Raw genomic sequence first — 9,381 nt, forward strand, 5'->3', positions numbered from 1 at the left:
AATGGCCACTAGATGAGTAGAAACTCTTGAAGCTAAAAAGATGAGTTTTTCGGGCTATGTGGCCATGTTCTAGCAGAGTTTCTTTCTGACGTTTCGCCAGCATCTGTGGCTGGCATCTTCAGAGAATTCTCTGAAGATCTCAGCCACAGATGCTGGCGAAACGTCAGAAAGAAACTCTGCTAGAACATGGCCACATAGCCTGAAAAACCCACAAAAAAACATGGATGCCGGCCATGAAAGCCTTCAACTTTACACTAAAAAGATGGGTTTGAGTGCTTGATATAAGAGACATAGCAGAACCTTTATGTTACATCTCCACATGCAGAACTTTTATGTTACATCTCCACAATCAGCATAAAGGCCACAAGTGGAACTGGAATGCACACAGTTGGAATGCATGTGCCAGAAGATTAACCAGATATGTAACCCCAGAAAGTGGGTCCCACTTATATGCAGCATGAGGACCTATGGCACACTAATAGCTAGTTTACCAATTCAAGAGGCATTTTCTAGATCCATTTTTCAATGTACAAAGAAAACTGTGTGTTCCATTATCTGTGGATCTATTAAGATGCAGCTCATCATTTCAAAAACAAGGTCTGCCTGTCCATTAATAAAATCCTTAGTATTATGATGTCTCTTGGTTTTACTAGTGTACTGCTGATGGCCATGGCCATGGTTGAATCTTACATTGGTCTTTCTGACCCACTCCCACCTCAAAATGGTTTATTATCATAGACGAGAATCCTGTTGGGAAGTTATGAATGTACTGTATAAGCACTGTAGTGAATCCCATCCTGATCCCTCCAATCCCTACTTACTGGACACGAGCTACTGTGATTGATGGAGGTCTGTTCTTCTGTTGCGTAGGAAGCAGCTAGCTTCAAATTCCACCTGGTGTGACAGTCAGGAAACAGGGGCCCTGTTACCATTCTGTTACTTACGTCGACTCTTAGCTTGTCGGAAGAAGTAACATCAGCAACTTCGTAGATACAGTATATATTTTTTTTGCTCCCCTCTTTTCCCCCCCTTCTTTCTCCTGTTTCCTGCAATTCGTCCTTGTCAGCAGTCATGCATGAGTGCATCTCCATCCATGTTGGCCAAGCTGGAGTCCAAATTGGCAATGCCTGCTGGGAGCTCTACTGCCTTGAACATGGTATCCAGCCTGATGGGCAGATGCCCAGCGACAAGACCATCGGGGGAGGAGACGACTCCTTCAACACATTCTTCAGTGAATCAGGAGCTGGCAAACACATCCCCAGAGCTGTCTTTGTAGATTTGGAACCAACTGTGATTGATGAAGTGTGCACTGGAACCTACCGCCAGCTCTTCCACCCTGAGCAGCTCATCACTGGCAAGGAAGATGCAGCCAACTATGCCAGGGGCCACTACACCATTGGCAAGGAGATAATAGACTTGGTCCTTGACAGGATCAGAAAGCTGGCTGACCAGTGCACAGGTCTCCAAGGCTTTCTGGTCTTCCACAGCTTTGGTGGTGGCACGGGCTCTGGTTTTGCTTCCTTGCTGATGGAGCGGCTGTCTGTTGACTATGGCAAGAAGTCCAAGCTGGAGTTCTCCATCTACCCAGCTCCCCAAGTCTCCACAGCCATAGTTGAGCCCTACAACTCCATCCTAACCACCCACACCACCCTAGAACACTCCGACTGCGCCTTCATGGTAGACAACGAGGCCATCTATGACATCTGCTGCAGGAATCTAGACATTGAGCGCCCCACTTACACCAACCTCAAACAGTCAGATTGTGTCCTCCATCACAGCTTCCCTGAGATTCGATGGTGCCCTGAATGTAGATCTGACAGAATTCCAGACCAACCTGGTGCCATATCCCCGTATCCACTTCCCTCTGGCTACTTATACCCCCGTCATCTCAGCTGAGAAAGCTTACCATGAACAGCTTTCTGTGGCCGAGATCACCAATGCTTGCTTTGAGCCAGCCAACCAGATGGTGAAATGTGACCCTCGTCACAGTAAATACATGGCCTGCTGCCTGTTGTACTGTGGTGATGTTGTTCCCAAAGATGTCAATGTGGCTATTGCCACCATCAAGACCAAACGTAGCATCCAGTTTGTGGACTGGTGACTGCCCCCCGCATCATGTATCAGCCCACCATTCTGTCCTCGTATATTTTGTGTGTGTGTGTGTGTGTGTTTTTTTAATAGATATTTTAATTGTACATGTTTAATCCTGTTTTAAGGGGGGGGGGGGATTTGGGACATAATTTTGTAAATGTGGATTTTAATATGTTGTGAGCCACTTTGATTGTCTTGTAACAGAAAAGCAGGATATAAATAAAAGTTTTATTTATTTTATTTATTTATTCCCTCTTGCAGCAGAGACTGCTTGCATGAGGAGGGTGGGACCATAAGAGGAACAGAAACCAATCAATCACAGTGGCTGCTTCCCATTACTCTGGGATTGGTGACCTTCACAATCTCTACATGCCCTCTAAAGTAGAGGCTATATAGGGATCATGAACATGAAACAGTCACAAGTGCATAACCCTAGGTTACATATTTGTAACTGCCCAACAGGCTTCCAGCCATTGTTTCATAATCCCACTCAGATTGGAGTTACAAAACACAAAGAAGTCATTTGTAAAATCATAGATGGATACAAATCCGACAACAGAAATGGCAATATTTAAAAAACAGTGAGGGAATATTTACCCTAATAAAAAGGTTTTAACTATCTCTAGTTGTTGTTGTTTTGTTTTGTTTTTAATTTAGAAAATACTTGGCTGCTTTGTGTTTTTTATTTGCTATTGAAAAAATTAAAATCAACCACTCAAGACTTGGTTTTCCATAAAAGGAAGAAGACTCTAAACATCCACGAAGGCCTGCATCATCACCTTGATGCATCAACTGTCTCATACCACTTAACAATTTGACTTACATGATTTTTTTGTCAGCTAGTGCATCACATAACTTTGAACTTCAAAAATGAAAAGAAGTCATTTTCTGAGTATTTGCAAGCTCTCAATATATGGGGATGGAGAAAAAACATTAGTTACAGATCCACTACACCACTTTATAGGACTTTTTGTTTCTTCTCCTCTCCCCTAATTTTTGTCTCATCATGGATAACTTAAGTTCGGGATAACTCAAGATCTCGCACCGCTTTTCCCCTTTATTAGTCCTAATAACCAGCAAGAGCCCTGGTGACGCAGTGGTTAAATGTCATTACTGCAACCACTGACTCACAAACCACAAAGTTGTGAGTTCAGTTCCAGTGAGGGGCTCAGGGTCAACAGGTTTGCATCCATTCAAGGTCACGAAAATGATTACCCAGCTTGTTGGGGGCAATTAACTTACACTTTGTAAACCACCTGGGGAGTGCGTAAGTGCATTGATAAGAGGTATAGAAATATACTTGCTGTTGCTATTTGCTATAAGAGGCATTACCCATCTCCAGTTTTTATTTTCATTTTCCATGATCTGACCTCAAGGTGGCTGTTCTTAAAGGAATTTTAAAGACAGACTGTCACATAACTGAACAAAAATTAATCACGAAGTTCATCTCTTATCTCCAACATGAATATGTTAATGTGTCCATTTTGTCTTTTTCAATATTATTTACGAAAAAAAATGTGAATTTTGGAAAGACTTTTTACAAAAATAAAATACAGGTAAAGTAACATTCTTATCCATTTGCAAATTGGTACAAAAATGTCACCCACTAATTAAATTTAGTAAGTAAAGCCTCTCACAACTGTTATTATTGTTGTTTATGCTTTTGAGTAATTTGTCACACCCCACTGATTTCCAGTCCCCTGACTAGCCATGCACATGGGTAAAGATCTGCCAAATGAGTTAACATTTCATGTCTCTGATGAAGTAACAGTATATTTTCTGCCACAATAGCTTTTGTTAGTCCTTAAGATGACATACAGGCATGGCCAGTGGATGCATCACTACAGGGGCAGAAAATCCAACTTGTTCTGAGTTGAAAGCTCTTGGTTGAAAGTATGGTGTAGTGGTTTGAGTGTTGGATTAGGACTCTGGAGACCAAGGTTTGGTTCCCAGATTGGCCATGAGACCCACTGGGTGACCTTGGGTGAGTCACATGCTCTCAGCCTTAAGGGAAGGCAATGGCAAAGTTTCTCTGAATCTTGCCAAGAAAACTCCATTATAGGTTTACCTTAGGGTCACCATAAGTCAGGAATGACTTGAAGGCACACAACATACATACACACTGAGTTGATCAGAAGCTCTGGTGTTACTGTGCCACCACTGGCAAAGTTCCCATTGACATCAGAAGAGCTGCAGTAAAATCAAGGATGGATTTGCCACCACTGTGATAGTGGATCTACTTGCTGCCTGTGATGCTAAAACGCCAAGAAAATGCTTAAAATTGCAAACATGGCAGAAGAGGAGCAAGGTACTAGACAAGCAAGCAAGGGATCTGAATGCACCAAAAGTACAGCATCACAAACTGGTCACTCAAAAAGAATGAATGTGTTTTTACTGGATAATATGTAGTATTGTTTATTTCTTATTAGCTGGTTGACTATTGCATGGCTGCATCACGTGATCAATGGAACTGGTATAAAATGATTAGAGTAATTCACCAGCATTTTGATATGTATGACATTTCAAATGATATGATGCTGTCTGTTCTTTGCAAAAAAAGAAAAAAGAAAAAAAAACACATGAATCAGCTTTCAGTTGTTAAGAAAGGGAGAGGATAATTGAATGCCACCTGCCATATTACAGGTTTATCCTGGGAGGGAAAGCAACCTGGAAAACAAAATTCAATACTGGCTCTTTCTCTTTTTCTGTTTGAGGGGGAGGAATATTTGTTCTGTACTTTTGATTCATGTTGATTAAAGTGCTGGCAGATGTCCAGAGCTCCCAAAAGACGTTGAAAGTGAAACCTGGTTAGTTTATAATGAGGTGTCAAACTGTTTCCTAGAGTACATTTTGGTAATTTACTCTTTCTGTGAAATTAACCGTTCTGTGGAGTTGATGGATACTTTAAAGAAGTGAGCAATATATTCAGAAAATATCCATATAAAAGTATTTTTTTAAGAACCTTAGGTTTAATGTTTCCCCCTCACAACTATATCAGTTTTTGTTCCCATGCCAAATAGTGGTGGGTCCTACAGACAGAACAAGGAAGGTGGCAGAACATTACCAGCATCTAGTCCTATTCATGGATTCATAGAATCATAGAATCATAGAAGCATAGAGTTGGAAGAGACCGCAAGGGCCATCCAGTCCAACCCCCTGCCATGCAGGAAATCCAGATCCAAGCATCCCCGACAGAAGGCCATCCAGCCTCCGTTTGAAGACCTCCAAGGAGGGATACTCCACCACACTCTGAGGGAGTGTGTTCCACTGTCGAACAGCCCTTACTGTCAGGAAGTTCCTCCTAATGTTGAGGTGGAATCTCTTTTCCTGCAGCTTGGATCCATTGTTCCTGGTCCTGTTCTCTGGAGCAGCAGAAAACAAGCTTGCTCCCTCCTCAATATGACATCCCTTCAAATATTTAAACAGGGCTATCATATCACCTCTTAACCTTCTTTTCTCCAGGCTAAACATACCCAGCTCCTAAGGCGTTCCTCATAGGGGTTGGTTTCCAGACCCTTCACCATTTTAGTCGCCCTCCTTTGGACACGCTCCAGTTTCTCAATGTCCTTTTTGAATTGTGGTGCCCAGAACTGGACACAATATTCCAGGTGGGGCCTGACCAGAGCAGAATATAGTGGCACTATTACTTCCCTTGATGTAGACACTATACTTCTCTTGATGCAGCCTAAAATCGCATTGGCCTTGTTAGCTGCCACATTGCACTGTTGACTCATGTTCAACTTGTGGTCTACTTGGACTCCTAGATCCCTTTCACATGTTGTCTCCTTAAGCCAGGTGTCTGTGTCAACTTTTCAGGGCATAGAACTGGTCTGTAGGAAGGCTCATTGTGTCTCATGTGTAGATTTCAAAGACATTGTCTCCTTGCTACCTTCAAAACTCAGCACTGTTGGCCTTGTACCACCACCAGAAAGTAACCACAGGACATCAATTGACAGTAGTGTGGCCTCTGTGGAGGGGGATTCAGATGCAGAGAAGAGGATTCTGAATTGAAATTGTGGGTAGTTTAAACTTCTGCTCAGCTGCAACAAATCACTTTCATTTCAATTACCGTATATCTCTTGCATTCTTTAGATGTTTTCCTTATATTGTTATACTTGCTGATAGTAATGTTAGATATAATTCTGAGTGGTAGAACAGTAGAGCGTTAGGAGCTTATTGCATGTATTATTCAACCAGTTTACCTCTATCCAGTTTAATTGTTAATTTTGGTGGCACCCTGATATTATCATACAGTTTTTACTGCCTAAATTGCCACCCAAATACAGCCTGGGTCCTTCCCTGCCTGCAGAGCCTCTCCGGCGGCCATATTCTTAAATCGGAAAACTCCCAGATTTGAAAAGTACCGGGAGGTTGGCTTTGAAAGCACAGATGGCCCCGGGATGTGTTTGGGTGGCAATTTTGGTGGTAAAAGGTGTGTGATAAGATCAGGGTGCCACCCAAATCAACCCTTCAACTGGATAGAGGTAAGCCAGTTTAATAATACATGTGCTAGTGTGGTGTAATGGTTTGAGCATTGGACTACATCTCTGGAAGATCCATGGCTAAGAATTTGGACAATTCCCACTCTTTCAACCTAAACAGGAGGCAATGGAAAATTTATTCTCAATAAATCCTATCCAGAACACCCTGACTGAACCTGCACTGCAGAAATAATGCAGTTTGACATGACATTAACTGCCATGGCTCCTTCCTACAGAATCCTGGGATTTGTTGTTTGTTGTGGCTCTCTGAGATACAAGGCTAAATATCTCACAAAATGACAAATCCCAGAATTCCATAACACAGTCAGATGGCATTATTTCTGCAGTGCACATGAAGTCCCTGTGGTAGGTTTGCCTTGGGGGTCACTGTAGGTGACTTGAAAGCAAATGACAGCAACAAAAATCTCTCCAAAATGTGAGAAATTAGTTTTGGGAGGTTAATGCTTCACATACAAAAAATAAGAAAAAAATTGAAAATGTGAGGAAGAGGAGCAAGCTGTTTCAACAGTACAATATATATCTGTGTTTTTTTTATGGAGAGCCTCAAGAGTTTGACATAATTATTTTTTTTACAGGAAGCATTCCAAGTGGGCACCATGGAAGCAGAATTTGAATGTACGCATCAGACACAAACAATGGAATATGACTCTTTTGTAGACAATGTTAAGTATCTGCACAGAAAAATGATCATAATTCATAACAGATTAGAAGTAATTTGCTTTTATGCACCCATTGTGAAACTCTCCCAGAGATCAGGGAATAGGAAGGAAATCTGGCTTCCTGGGTCTCTTACGGTGTACCTATCTTTGCAGAGGTTGCAGGCAGCTCTGTCCCAGCCTGGCCACTGGGGAAAATGGGATGCTGGACTTTGCGTGTCTGTAGTATTCTTCTCTGAGGCTCTATTTATGTTATGTAATGGAAACCTTTTAACCTTAAAGAATTTTAAGCTGGAGCAGCTTGGATTTGGAGGAGAAAGAAGCTGAAGCTAAAATTCTTACTCTTCATATGAGTGAAAGAACATGAAATATAAATGAGAACAATCTTCTGAATTTAAATGCATGCATACAGAATGAGTTGTAATGCATAATACAGAGAAGAGACATTCAGTGGTAGTGCTCTAGTTAAACCTCCCAAGAAAAGATTGCCTGGCACCTACATTATGTTTCTTGTGGGACCAGGTGAATTCATAGGATAGATAGCTTCTAAAACAGCAGGGTAGGTTTATGTATTACCCCATAGCAGGTCATAGTGCCCCATTTCTCTCTGAAGATCAGTCAAAAATGCTGTAAGAACTAAGTAGAAGTCTATGGATCACTTATAATTCTTGGGTTAATTTGTTGCCTATCTTAAAATTATAATTTCAGACAACTTTATCTTCTTTTTTTTCCAAACTATTTTTGGCTTAAATGCAATTGCTTGATCCAATTATTGACCAATGGCAAATCAGCTCTTATGTAAGCCGTATTGATTCAGTGGATCTATTCTAACTGGCATTGCATTAAATGTAGGCTGGGGTGGGACTAATGTGACTGTCCAGCTGACAAACTGCAAGGCTTGGCAGCCCTAGTCAACATAGCCAATGGTGAGGAATGCTAACGGTTGCAGTCCAACAATATCTGGTGAGCCTCGTGATTCCCACCTTGATCTAGGCCACACTGTCTAAGACACATCTATCCAAACATAATGAGTCACAAAATTCACTTTGGGATTTTGCCAAAGTCAAAGAAGATATTCATTGAAACGTGAAAGGTCTGTTTAATAGAGGGCAGATATTAACTTGTATAGTAATTTAATATAAACCTGATAGTTAATTTCTAATGTAAATTCAGTTGGAAATATGGGATACCTCCTTGTCCAGGTATGTCCAGGCTTTCCCTAGGGAAGGCTCCTGCATACTCTTCCATCAGTCCCAAAAAGTATCTTATACCTTGTGTCTCTTTGTTTTATGCCCTCTTATCTCTGAAGCATCTGGAAGTTTTTGCCCCTGACAATCACTCAATGGGGACAAGCAGGTCATTCTCATTTGAATGATGGCCTCTCCTGGTTTTTGCTGATCCTGCACCAGGACATGTCACCTAACTCTAATGTCATCAACCTTTTGTTTACATGGGGGTGAAGTCACACCTCTCAGCTGTGTTACCCAAAATTATAGCAGGGGCCATTATCACATGCTCCCCAGATCTTAGATGGTCTGGGAACTGCTGGAGGCTGGAACTACATCAGCTGTAATTTCATCCAATGATGGGAGATTCATCCAGATATTGGGAGGAAGGCTGAAATAATAATAATAATAATAAATGTTCTCAGCCCCTATAAAATAAATATCACATTTGAAGTTGAAGAAGTCTGATTTCCAATATTAAACTGGAAATTTAACCATGTACAATACTATGAGTGAACAAAGTGAACTTTAAAAAATAATATTTTAACTCAGTGCATAAAATGCCCATTTAAAGTGAATAATTAGATTTCAATTTATTCAGAAAAAATGTAAACTCTTATAAATTGTAAAATTGTCTCCTTTTGATTAAATAAACTATGAGACTACTATCCTTGCAACACATCCACCTACTACCAGTTCTCAAAACACACTGAGAGCTGGCTGGGTGATGACTTAGGATTTATCACTCAAAGACACAAACCATTCATTGTCACAACCCCTGAAATTCCATCTTGCACCCTCTGAGAGTGCAGACACCCCAGGTTGGGAACCCCTGGTCTAGACAGTTAAACTGTGTCTTCATACATATGGATTCAACTTAGAATCGTGGAGTCATAGAGTCAGAAG

At 41.2% G+C, this 9,381-nt stretch overlaps 1 pseudogene; it reads left to right on the forward strand.

Moving 5' to 3' along the window:
* The first annotated feature begins 1,071 nt into the window (after positions 1-1,071).
* Positions 1,072-2,101, forward strand: LOC149321519 (tubulin alpha-1B chain pseudogene; annotated as a pseudogene).
* The last annotated feature ends 7,280 nt before the right edge of the window (positions 2,102-9,381 follow it).

The sequence above is a fragment of the Sceloporus occidentalis genome, unplaced genomic scaffold (assembly GCF_023333645.1).
Source record: "Sceloporus occidentalis isolate IW3139 unplaced genomic scaffold, rSceOcc1.0.p SCAF_1, whole genome shotgun sequence".
NCBI lineage: Eukaryota > Metazoa > Chordata > Lepidosauria > Squamata > Phrynosomatidae > Sceloporus > Sceloporus occidentalis.